General features: G+C 38.9%; 1 pseudogene; it reads right to left on the bottom strand.

Annotated features, from left to right (window-relative positions):
* Positions 1–12,102: 12,102 nt before the first annotated feature.
* The window catches only part of LOC124974942 (RNA demethylase ALKBH5-like), a 41,851-nt pseudogene continuing 39,986 nt past the window's right edge, over positions 12,103–13,967 (bottom strand).

Below are 13,967 nucleotides of genomic sequence, written 5' to 3'. Positions count from 1 at the left end.
TGTTCCAAAAAGGAAACATAAAATTATCATATGAAACAATTCTACTACTAAGTGCATACCCAAAGGAAATGAAACCAGGTACTCACTCAAATGCATGTTAACAAATGCTTTCAGAAGTAGCCTACACATTAGCCAAAGGGTAGAGACAGGCCAAGTATCTATGAATGCATGACTGGACAAGCAGATCACAGTATATCCAAACAATGCAAATTATTTTTTTTTTGTGGTGCTAGGGATTGAACCTAGGGCCTTGTGCTTAGGAAGCAAGCTCTCTACCAACTGAGCTATATTCCCAGTCCAATGTAATATTATTTGGACATTGAAAGGAACAGTCCTGACCACACTACAATATGTTCTCAAAAATATTATACTAAATAAAAGAAATCAGACAAAAATACACATGTGCTTCCATTTATGCAAAATATTCAAAAGAAGCATATTCACAGAAACAAAACAGATTGGTGGTTGCCAGGGGCTGGGAGTAGGTACATAGGAAACTGCTCAGAGTATACAGGGTTTAACTTTCGACCGAGGAAAATGTTTTGCAGTTAGAGATCATGATTGCACAACACTGTGAATGTACAGAATTGTCCACATTAAAATGGTTAATGTTTGATACAAATTTCACCTCAATTTTAAAAACTCAATACCCAAAGAAGGAACAACTTTCAGGAAACAAACAAGCCTCAGGAGACTGAGGTATGGGAATCACAAGATTGATAGTAGCCTCAGCAGCTTAGTGAGACTCTGTATCAAAATAAAAAATAAAAAGAACTGGGGATTCAGTTCAGTGGTGAAGTATGCCTGGACTCTAAACACAGAAACACATACTCCAAAAAAAAAGTTACTGAAAACTCTTTCTCCTCCTTACTTAGATGCCAGCTACTAAAACAGGAAAAACAGATGAATCACTTCAGCAACTAGGTTCCTATCTTATCCCAAACTCAATTGCCTTTATTATATTCTGAAACTTTTAACTTAATTTAAAAAACAGCCTGTTATTCACCCAGACCAAAAATCATCAGTGGTAGAGTTAATTGGAATCTAGATCATTTAAATATTTTGGCTCTCCTTCCAAAATTCCCTTTGGATTAAATTTTTTTAAAAAAAGACAATTTATTGGAGGAGGCTGAAATCATTACTTTTCTATTCTAAATAAAAGAAAAAAACATTCATTTATTCAACAAATATTAATTTGGTGCCACTGGGTGTGTCAAACATTCTTGATATCTGGGATATATTGATAAATGAAAATCTTTTTTCTAAAAAAATTTAAATTCCAAGAGGGATAGAGAGAGAAAAAGACAAGCATGCATTAAGGAATGAGTAGTGAACAATATGTTAGAAAGTGTTAAGTGATATGGGTGGGGAGTGAGGGGATTAAGAATTTGAACAAGGGAAAATGCATGAAACAATGTGCCAGTACTAAATTGGAAGATATTCAAAGGAATCTCACCAAGAAGGCAACATCTGAGTCAAGACTTGGAGGTAAGCCACTTGTGGAGCAGATATTTGGTACATGAATATTACAGTTAGGAAGAAGGTCAAGACAGGAGTCTATTTGGCATAGATGAGGTATGTTACAGAGGCTGGGCACAGGACCTGGAGTAAAGGTGGTATGAAAGAGTTAGAGAGCAAAGGAGCAGGAGAGAGAAAAATTTTAGCATTTTCTAGGCATTCACCAGTGTAAGAAACCCACAAAACCACGCTGGACACGGAAATTGACATAAGAGGGTTTATTAAGCAAACAAAGTGTCTCCCTGCAGGGTAAGAGAGAAACTGAGAGGAAAAGAGAAAGGGCGTGTCCAAGAGAGAGTGTGAAAAGCGAGGAGGAGAGAGAAAGAAAGTGAGTAGGGGAGAGAAAGCATGAGAAAAGATGGTGGGGAAGCTATCCTTAAGCAGTTGAATTCTGCCAGGCTAAGAGGGGATAAATAAAGGAGAAGGATACATGCAAGCTGATGAACCAATAGGATGTTCACAGACTGAGAAGTAGTTGGGAAGCAGGGAAATGGGTGCAGTGGAAAGGGTTGGGGAGAGCAGCTTTCAAATTGACAAACTAGGTTGTGATGCAATGTAAAGGGGTAAAGGACAGGGGAGCAGCTTTGTATTACAACCTGAACCTTGTAAAGGGAGAAAAGATAATTAACATAGAAAGAGCAGGCCAGGGCTGGATGCAAAATGACAGAGAATGATCAAGTCAATTTGTTACCTGCCTTTTCTGCACTCAATTATCTTACTGAGTAAAAAAGATGTGAAAAAAATACATGAAAAAAAATAATCAGTGCCTACTCAACTTAGGACAACCTGACATATATACCATTCTCTTTCATACATATAAACATGCTTTATATATATTCATAAATGTGTATGTATGTATTTATACCTACATATTCATAAACATATGATAAATTCTATTATGCAAATATTGTTTCAAGGCTGAAGTGACAACAAATTCCAGTTTTAATGGTTTTGGCACTGAAAATATTAAAGTATGAAATCAAAATATGAATAATTGTTCAGTTTAAAAAGTTATTTATTTTCTACAGATACATTAGATTCGAGATGAATTTTAAAAACTCAGGGAAGTAAAAAAAATTATTCAGAAAGAGCAGAAATTTAAAATAGAATATTTTTGAAATAGAAAGCTCTAAAGACGAATGCCTCTCATTCAAAAAAAAAAAACACAAGCCAGGAGAATTGAGAGTTCAAATCTAGCCTGAGCAAAAGTGAGCCTGTAAGCAACTCACCATGTCTCTAAATAAAATACAAAATAGGGCTGGGGATGTGGCTCAGTGACCAAGTACCCCTGAGTTCAATTCTCAGCACACACACACACAAAAAGAAAATCATTGACTATTTTATTTCTCCTGTGTTGAATCTCATGTTACAGGAGCAGAGAACCAAACTGTCCACTGTTACCACTGAAATTATAAAAAACAATTAGTTATCTAATTGAAAAAGAAAAGAATATTAAAGAAAAAAGAGACCTGTTTAAGGAAGAATGAGTCTAATGCAATATGATAGAAGAATAGACTGGCAAATGACCAAGAGCCAACAATTAAATTAAAATAAATTGCTTATTTTGTGTGAAATGTGGTTGTATAAGATCTCTTCATAACTGTGATTTTTCCCTCAGTGATAAAATTTTTTTCCAATTAAAATAAACATATGTTGTATTTTAAATTATCCATTGAAATATGCAAATAAATAACTTTTTTTAGGTGGTAACAAAATTACATATTCTTATCCATTTGTAGATGCTTATTAAGTCTGGGTAATATTTGGACCAGGAAAAGAGTTCCCCTGCTCTCAATATCCCCATCATAAAATAAACATTATTCAGATGAAAGTATGTTGTGAAATATTATAGGACAAGAGTAACTACATATTTTTAACTATTATTAAACTTTAAACTACTAAAATTTAGCTCATTAACAGGCAATGTAGAAACTGTTATTACCCCCAAAATCAATAACATATAAAATGTTACTTTTTTCAAACTAGAATTGGTTTCCCATTCATCCTTAAAATAAAAAGTACCATGTTATAGAGACAAAAAATTGTTATACATGCCAATGTCTCTTTACCCTAGGTTTTAAAGAGGATATTTCTAAGTTAAAAAGAAGAATGTAAAATACACAACCACAACACAGAATAATCCCCCTGCAATAAAAACAGCAGCATATATTATAAACTGGAAAATATACAGCCAACTATGATACCTGTTGCACATTAAATAAATATATGAATACAAAGTGAGGGGACCCTTCTTGGCACTTATAAGGACATTATCCAAGGATTTTCCCTACAAATCCAGAAAAAAAAATTGATCTGACAGCAAAAACATGTTAATGAGATTTAAAATTATTCATACCTGTATATATTTAGTGAACAGAGAAAGTGATTTAAAAAGTTGAGTTACAGTGCCCCAGGACACTAACATGGCATTCCTGCAAAAGGAATCCATGGTGAAAAGAAAATGACACAATGTTAATGAGGTGAAAATAACAGGACTAAGTACCATGAAGCATTGCAATTTTGTAGCATAGCTTGTCTTAACCTCTAATTCTTTTGCTAACCACACCCTCATCCAAATTCCAGGAACTAAGGAATATTTTATCTTACATGGAAAAAGAAACTTTGCAAGTATAACTAATGTTAAGCAGTCCGTGATAGGATGGGCAACCTGCATTATCCAGGTAGGTCAATTAAATCCCCTGGGTACTAAAAACGTGTTTCTAGAGCTAGGTCACAGGGACAAAGTTGTCATCACTGAAACTGGGTAAGGGAAACTTAACATGATGACTTCCCCCACATCACCATTACTAGATTCTTTAAAGATGGAAAATGGGGACCAGAGTTGAGGGACATGGTGTCCTCTAAAAATGGAAAAGACAAGGAAGCAGGCTCTCCCCTGCAGCCTCAAGACAGGAACACAACTATTCTGATGCCCTGACTGTGATCCCATGAAAACCATGTTGGACTTTAAAGCTACAAAATGGGAAGATAAATTTATGGACTTTTTAAGGCTACTAAATCTATGATAGTTTGTTAAAAAAACAATAGAAAGCTAACACAAAGTCCCTTTTGTGAGCACAATTCCCTGCTTCTCTGCCAGATACAGTATGCCAAAACTGATGGAAAAGTAAAACAATGGACAAGAAGTCAATCTAAAGTACTAATGTCAATGATATGTCAAATTAACAAACTTTGGGATCATGAACCACAAGATTTCTGGCCTTCAATGGTTCTCTGCAGGCAAATTCCTCCTCAATTCAGAAAAGGTTAGCATACACATACATAGCATGTAAAATTCCAAGGTCATCTTTTATGGAAAGATTTGGGAGCTATAAGTTATATTCTGAGATAGATAGATTTCAATTGAATAGATTTGTCCCCCTTTTCAATTATTTGACAAGTTGTTAGGGAAATAGAAGTACTAACATTCATTCTCAACTACTAACTAAAGACATTTCTTGATGAGTTTTCTTTATTTGTTTCGGAAATAGACATTCAGTACAATCATATAGTTTTTGATATGTCAAAAAGGGTAAAATTTCAACAATTTTATATAGTTCATTCAACTATTTCTCTTAGCTTGCACCATACAGCTAGAAGAGGTTAAAAAAAAAGCAATCTATTCCCCCAAAATTATCACTGCTCTGAAGCTTCTACCAACACTCTATGAAACAACAACAACATCAACAAAAATAAGTCATCTCCCTTCCTGTAAACCCTGGGGAGAATTTAGCCTATAAGCTTTTCTTGGCACTTCTATTTGCCTACTAACTAAAGGTTCCTAATGCCTTTATGCATCCCAATTTTATAATTACATTAAGCCATCCATACCCTGCTCACTAATCTTTGAAACTATAAATAACTGTCATAATAATAACAAATTATTAAAAACTACCAATAAGGATTTATAAGGAAATTAATTAGCTTTTCAAAATCACTCTTAAGCCATCAGCTCAATGTTTTAGAATTAAATCACACCAAGAAAAGTGAAGCAAAAAATTAGATTTAAATCTCATACAAGTACAAAAATTACATGTGCTGAAAGAAAAAACAATCATGGAATAAGAAAACAGAAGAGGTGCCTAATACATCTTTGTATTTATTCATGTTAACAATTCTCTGTCTTAAGAAACTTAATAAAGCACTCAATAATATCTAAAAATGAAAGTAACAAGATATATAGGATAATCTACTATTACCTTCTAAAGTTAATGGAATGGACAAGTGTTACATTAAGCTTCATAAGTGACTCTTTAAAAAGGTCAGTTAGCACAGTAGTTTTGTGGTTTACAAAGCTTATTTGTAAGCATAGGTAAAAAAGGTGTTATGGGTTGGGGTTGTAGCTCAGTGGTACAGCACTTGCCTAGCATGTGAGAAGCACTGGGTTTGATTCTCAAGACCGCATATAAAAAAATAAAAATAAAAGTCCATCAACAATCAAAAAAATTCTTAAAAAATGTTGTTACACTGGGTATTGGCATAAAAAAATACAGACCAGTGAAACAAAATAGAGATCCTACAAATAAACCCACATATTCGCAGCCAACTGATTTTTTTACTAAGATGACAAGAAAGGTCTAGGGAAAATGTCAATTTCTTCATTAAATGGCATTTTATAATTGGGTTTTCACACAGAGAAAAAAATAAATTATGTCCCTATTACCCATCAGTTTAAAAAAATCAACTTTAAATGATTAAACTATACAATTACTAGAATGAAACAGGGGAAACACTTCAGGACACTGAAATAGGCAAGAAGTCTTGAAGAAGAATTCAAAGGTACAGGAAACAGAATCAAAAATAGACAAATGGGATTAAATCAAAGAAAAATATCTTCTGCACAGTTAAGAAAACAATCACCAAAGTGAAGAAACAACCCAAAGTATGGGAGAAAACATGTACAAATGACACATTTGCAAAGAGGTTAATAACTAGAATATAAGAAACTTCAATCTCAATAGCAAAAAAAAAAAAAAAAAAAAAACTACATACTTGATTTTATATTGGGCATTAGACCTAAACAGACATTTCACCAAAGAAGACATACAAATGGCCAAAAAAACCTCCATGTCCCTGATCATTACAAGTCAAAAGCACAATTAAGCATGTATAATTCACTTTAGTACAAATGGTTACTATCAAAAAGATAAATGCTGGCAAGAATGTGGAGAAAAGTGAACCCATGTGCAGTGTTGGTAGTAATGTAAATTGGTATGCCATTATAGAAAAGAGTATGGGGGATCCTTGAAAAATTTATAATAAAACTGCCATGTGATTCAGCATTCACCACTGGATAAATATTCAAAGGAAATAAAATCAGTATATGGGAGAGATATTTGCATCCTCATGTTTATTGTAGCACTATTCACAGTAAATAAGAAAAGGAAACAACCTGAACATTCTTTTATTGATCATAAGTATACAAAATGGAACACAAATTGTTGAGAGCGAGGTGCCATCAGTGCAGCCCTCTTGTGTAGGCGGGCTGTTTCATGAACTGGGCCACCGGGAGGAGGGCATGCGGGCGCCGGGGATGCCAGCAGCCCAGCGGCACCTTTGAGGGTCAATACAGGTCAAATGGGATGTGCTGGGCCCCAGGTTTATCAAGGCTGTTCAGAGATATCTATCTGAGGAATGTGCAGCTGTCCGGAGAACCCATCTAACAAGGACAGGGGAACCTAGCCCTGACCCCTCTCCCTCATAATTCACTCCTTCCCTCCTCCCTGCTCCCTCCAGGACCGTTCAGTTTTGGCAGGACCCAATAAGATTCAAATAAAGTGAAGGGACCAAACCAAAAGAGGACAAATATTAGCTATCTGAATTTTAACCAGTAATGTGCAGGTCCTTGTGTATGAATGCTGGAGAAGCTCTTAAATAGAGTGCTTTCTTGCCACTGGGGCCGCTCCCCCTCCACCCCCCCAACCCCCCGCCAGCCATTGTATCGGTCTGAGGGGCTGGCTGCAGTCCAGGATCGTCCAGGATCGAGCTTGCTTTAATAAAACCTTGTTGTGTGATTTGCATTACTATGTGTTCACTTTGACTCTCCGGGGATTAGTAGGAACGGGACCCTACCAAACTCAGGTACAGAAACAGAATAAAATCCTGCCATTTGTTACATCATGGATGGCACTGGAAATTATGTTAAATGAAAGAAGTCAGGCCCAGAAAGAAAGGTAATAAATGCTCTCACTCTTTAAAAAAGCTTACCTAAAATAGTTTACTTCACAGATTTTTTTTAAAGTAGAATATTTATTAGCAGAAGCTAAGGAAGAGGAGGGTAAGAGGGCAGAATGGGGAGAGGATAAAAAGTGTGTACAAAGTTATAGTTAGGAGCAGTAAGTTCTCCAGCATGATAGGGTGACCATAGATAAAAATGGAAGATATATTTCAAGAACATTGGAAGGATTTTGAATGCTTTCTTCAGAAAGAAATCACAAATATTAGAAAAGATAGACATTTATTGTGAGTTAAGCATTATACAATGAAAACATATCAAAACACACATGGTCCCCTACAAATATGTACAATTTTGGTTTATGAATCACTATATACTTAACTTAAATTAATAAAAAAATATCTAAATACTTGAAGGTCAAGAACTGTGAAGTTAATTTTACATTTTGTAAACTTCAGAGATGATAAAATATATCAAATGAAAATAAGATCTGCATTCTCAAAACTTAATTTAACATTTCCTCAGCAATATTTATTATATAGTTCTCACAGTGACCTCATGAGATGGGTATTATGTCCCCCATTTTAGGAGGAAAAAGTGTAGTTATAAAGCCAGGGTTGCACACTTACATGATGAACTCCACAGAGTCCCTAACTTCTTGTGTACAGTCAACAGTACAGTGTTAGTATTTACAGCTCAAATACTTACAGAACTGAATAGAGATATGAAATGATTAAAGATGGTTTTAATAAAAAAACTACAAACTTTTGAAGACTTTTATACAAATTGTGGGATTAGGTGAACTGCTCTGGGGCAACAGTAAGGTAGCAGGAGATAAGAGGAAAATTATTTTAAATCAAAGAGAAGTACTTTACATAAAACATAATGAGATTTCTTTTAATCAGGGAAGCAGTTGCCCCAGGAGAAAGAACAATGACTTTTGACTCAGATCTGTATTCCATTCAGGTTGACTGCTCTTTTTAACTGAACTTTACATTAACATAACTTTCTTATACAAAATGCATCTAATGCTTGCCTTGATTCTTCCATAAAATTGTTTTGGATAACAAATAAAGTAATATAAATAAAGTAAATGCTTAACTGCTATAATAGTATACTATCAAGACTGTTCTCATATTACTGTTTAATGAGGGAGTTCCATGTTTTGTTCAAATCTCATATATACTTTCATTAACAAATGCATTATACTACACTATTAAAAAAAGATTCAAAACTAGTTGGGTGGGAGCTGGAGAGGTGACATGGGCCTGTAGTCCCAGCTACTAGGAGACTGAGGCAAGAGGATGAGTCTAGCAGTTCAAGACCAGCCTGTGCTACATAGCAAGGCATTAACAATTAGAAAAAAAAAAAAAAGAAAAATAGAAGAAAAATGGAATAATCTAATGCTGAATCTGCCTTAAAATATTATTCTAAGGTGCATGAAATATTTCATGATAAATAATGTATTGGTCCCTTGAATCACCAAAAGAAAAGCCACATACATTTCAATAAGCAACAGTGAAGCAGAGACCCCTAACATTCACCTCTCTTCCACCAGTGTACAAATTAGAAAGACTGATAAAAAATCCGTAACCTTTCTTGCTGAAGACTCCATTGTCAGTCAGAGAATTAGAAACCTTTTCAGGAGAGATTTTTAAACCCATAAAATAAAATATAGAAGACTTTCACAAAAGTAAATTATACTCAAATGCAACTATCAACAGTGTTCAGGATTCTGCACATCTGTCAGTGAAGGTAAGGAGATGTGCAGTGTCAAAGTGTTGTAACCACTTGTTCACTGCCATGGGTAGCCTAAGCCTAATCAGAATGGCTATAACCAATTATGACATCATATTATGTGCTAAAGAAGCACTGAAAAAATAGACCAAAAAACCACCAGGTATCTTATTCTTAACTTTTGTAAACTATTAACATGGATCACATGGAAAATGTTTCAATTTTCCCAAAAGGCTGTAATACTTCAATATTGTGAATGAATCAGTGTTAATTTTGAGTTGGGAAAGGTAACATAACAAGTTACCATTATATCTTAGTACTAAGGGATATGCTTTTCAATGTAGTTATGAAAATGCAAATTTTTTAAAAAAGCAAGAAAAGTACTGAAAATAACTTTCAAAAGAATAATACATACATAATGCATGAATATGTCCTAATCATATCTCCTTCAGGAAAAGACTTTCTGTTCCATGGCAAGGAGTGTATTTAGCTGACAGTCTCCAAAATTTCTGTTACCTTTAGCATTTAAGATCAGACCAAGTTCTTCCTGGATAACCCCTTGCTAATGACTGGGCATGGTATCAGTAATAAAGACTGGCCATAAGATTCTGATAACAGTCTCCTCATGGTTGGGTTGACCTAGAATTTGTCACATTTTACCATCACCTAAGGTTCTGCCTGTCCAGACTTGCATTCTCATCTTTTACCTTTTAATTGTGATACACACTCCCTTTCACCTTTACCAAAAATTTAAAAAATAAAAAATAAAAAAACAAGGACTGGGGATGTAGCTCAGTAACTGAATTTCACAGAGATCTAAATTTTACCCACAGAATTCAAATTAAGAACTGAAAACTAAGTTATGTCTAAGTTTGAAATAGCCATTCTTTTAAGAGCCAGAGAGGACAAAATCACCCAGCTTACTGAAACAGAGTGACATTCAATCACATCAAAACCTAACTTATGTATTTTATAAACTTGAATTTGTAAAATATGAATTATTGTTTTAAACTGAAAGTTTTTTTCTGTTACAAAAGGATTTGCTATACTATTTAACACCAATTTCCTATATGACGAATAACACAAGTAGACGTCCACTGCAACTACTTATGAGTGCCCTAAAGTGCCCCACCCTCATCCCATGCTCCAAGTACAAGAGCAACTTAAATTGAAAACTCCAGCAGGCATTAATTGTTCCAAGTCAAATAATATGGAGGAAATGTGAGAGGAAGGAGTACATTCGGAAGAATTAGTCACATTTATTCTTTCAAGTAATAATGTAATAATAATGTAATAATAAAGTAATAATGCACACTAATTTTAAGTGGAAATCCTGAGTGATAAACCATGAGATGAGGCAGACCAGGCAAAGAACAACTGTCTGGCAGAGAGAAGTGTACTTCAAGCAATCACAGGCCACAAGAGATGCCCTAGTTAAATGGGGAAGAGAAATCCTGACAAAAAGTTGTGCAGTAACAATGGAAGGCAACAATTTAAAAATTTGCTCATGCTTGATAGCTATAGGTACACCACTGAAAATTGCTATCTGAATTAAAATACCAAGGTGAATTTTAATGAAAGAGAGGAAACGTTCCCCAATCCTCCTCTAGACAAGTGACTCCAATTTTTTTCTCCTTCCTTTTATTGTTTTTTTAGAAGCCCCTTCCCCAGCTCCCATGCCCCTGAAGCAGAAAAGGCACCAAACCAGTCTGCAGGTCTGAGCTCTGGCCTTGGATGCATGCTGCAGGAGGACAGAGGGAGCGGGCACCTTCCTAGAGGAATGACATGGGGAGGAGGCCCAGGCCGGCCAATGGAGGAGAAAGGAAAGCCAAGAGATCAAAGGAAAAAATAAAAACTCAAAAGAAAACAAAAACCCTACCACACACCACAATGATTTCCCATACCCCAAATGCTAGACTTAGAAGGACACCAGTCCCTCTAGCTAGAAACAATTCCTAAAACTGACCCAACATGGCAAGTCTAACTTTCTGTATAATCCCACACATATGCTTGAAAGGAGCAACCCAGCAGAGGCATACTCTTGTCAAGAGACCTCAGGACCACTGTGCTAGCAGCCTCCTGTCCAGCAACAAAGTGTGGAAGAAGCCCGGAGGGCTCAGTAATAGCTTTGGGGTGACAGGGGCTGGAATTGTTTAAGCCCCACTCCCACACCACCCCCAGCCAACCTGAACAACTCTGCTGAGAGCGGAAGAAATGGCGTTTACATGAGCTTCCACAGCTGGATAGCAAATGAGAGGTGGAGCAGCAGGCCCCACGCAGAGCTGGCAAGGCTCGAAGAACCTCAACCAAGCGCGGACATCAGCAGAGGAAAGGGGTGGGCAGGAGACTGAACTTTGTTCAGAACACTGCGAAGATTTACATTTAAAGCAAAAATGAATTTCTTAACCATAACATTTTGTTGTTTTTAAATAAACCCAGCCTAACTCAGCCCCACTTGAAGAAAACTGCCCCCCACACCTCTATTGGCTACTCCAGCGTGAGTATCTGTCCCCTACAGACACCAACAACCTTTTCATACAGGAGGACAGCCAAAAACATGAAACATGAAAACCCAGGTCTTGGCCAATTCTGTTTTTCAGTCTTAATAGGCAACAAACCAAGGGGGGGGGGGGAATATATATATATATATATATATGATCAAAAACAAAATATGAAACCCTCAAAACAAAAGGAGGGGCAGCTACATGAGAATCAGCCAGAGTTCCCAGGAGGGCGGTGGGCAGGCCTCAGTGCCTCCGTATCTTCACCTTCCGGGCGGGGCTGCCTGCCGCCTCTGAGCAGTCCTCTGAAGACTCATAGGACTTGCGCCAGTAGTTCTCAGAGCTGAAGCTGCCCCTCCGCCGGTGGGTGGGCATCAGCACTGAGCGTCGGTTCTCTTCCTTGTCCAACTCAATGATCCGCGGCCTGGAGCCAGGTCATGGGGCTGCTTGACTGGCCTTTGTTGAAGCTCCTAGGCTGAGTACCTGTGGGCAGCGCAGGATCAGCATTGCGGTGAGACCGCTTGGGTTTCAGAGGGGGATCCCTGTTGTTTCCTGATAGGCGATCTGAAGCATAGCTGGGTGGCAATGCAGAGCTGCTCAGGGACTTTGTTTCCAATCGGGGTGCATCTAATCTCGTCTTCCTGAGGATGATGACCGCTCGGCGCTCCTTGATGTCCTGAGGCCGTATGCAGTGAGTGATTTCATCAGCAGCATATCCACTGAGCACAGTCACGCTCCCTCCCCCTGCGCACTGGCAGGGAAAGCACAGGTTCCGACACCCAGATAGGCTTGAACTAGAACTTGCAGCCGAAACACAGGGCAGAGTCGCTAAAGAAGGACACAGACAAGATGGGGCGCTCAAAGATGTGGATGGGATCCACGTGAGATACGATGCAGCCGCCGGGCTGGTAGTCGTTGATGACGGCGCTGTTGACGAAGCCCTCGGGGATGACGTGGTGCTCCACCAGCTTCTGGATCACCAACTGGTGCACCCACTCGGGGATCTCGTCCACGTCGCCCGGCGGATAGAGGCGCTCCTGGCCGGGCCCACGTTTCTGCAGCTGGGCGCCGTACGTGTAGCCCTCGCTGAAGAAGTACTTGTTGCGCAGCGGGGCCCGGTCCACTGTGTGCTCGTTGTACAGGCCCTTCTCTGCGCGGGACACCACCTCATCGATGCCGGCGTCGATCTTGGCGCACTCGTCCTGGCTGAAGAGGCGCATCTGGCGGATGCCGCTCTTCACCTTGCGCGCCTCCTCCTCCTTCTGCAGCTGCTGCTCCTCATAGTCGCTGCGCTCCGGGTCCGAGTCCTCCTGGTACTTGCGCTTGGTCCCGGACATTGGGTAAGGCTCTGTGGCGGCGGCGGCGGTGGCGGTCAGCTTCTCACGCAGGTCTGTGTAGCCGCTGGCGGCCGCCATGGCCCCGCGACGCTACTCTAGGGTCCTCCGGGGCGGGCGGGGCGACCGGGGCGACCGGGCATGGCTCTCGGGGGACGCGCCCCGGGGACCCCGGAAGGAACGGGGTCCTCAGTGCCTGAGCCCCATGCGTTGCCCGAGAACCCGGCGGGGGGCGTCTAGAGACCCGGAGCGGAGTCGGAACTCAGTGGCGGCAGGTCATGCAGCGGTGGCGACAACAGAGCTTACTCCTCCTCCACCTTCTCCACGTTCCCAGGGGGCAGGGGCGCCTGGAGCACCTCATGCCGCGGGAAGCTGCCGCGGAGGCTCGGTCCGACTCCCAGCCAGACCCTCAGATCCAGGCCAGGCCCCGCACTTTAAAGCTCTCCTCACGATGTCACGGGCCCAAGTGACTCCAATTAAATCCACTACAATAATATTATTACTTCTTGCCAGGGAAGAAGGAAAAGGAGGGAAAAAAGAGAAAAATTTGTTTATTCACACATATGTCCAAGACACACATGACCAAATCTACCCATTTGCCAGCATCTAGTCAGTGTCCAGGAAATGTATCTGTATTCGTGAACTCAAAAATTTTTATTATACATCATAAATATGCTATACAACTAAGCATATAAATGAAGT

Source organism: Sciurus carolinensis, unplaced genomic scaffold (assembly GCF_902686445.1).
Source record: "Sciurus carolinensis unplaced genomic scaffold, mSciCar1.2, whole genome shotgun sequence".
NCBI lineage: Eukaryota > Metazoa > Chordata > Mammalia > Rodentia > Sciuridae > Sciurus > Sciurus carolinensis.
This window is presented reverse-complemented; position numbering and strand designations above follow the sequence as displayed.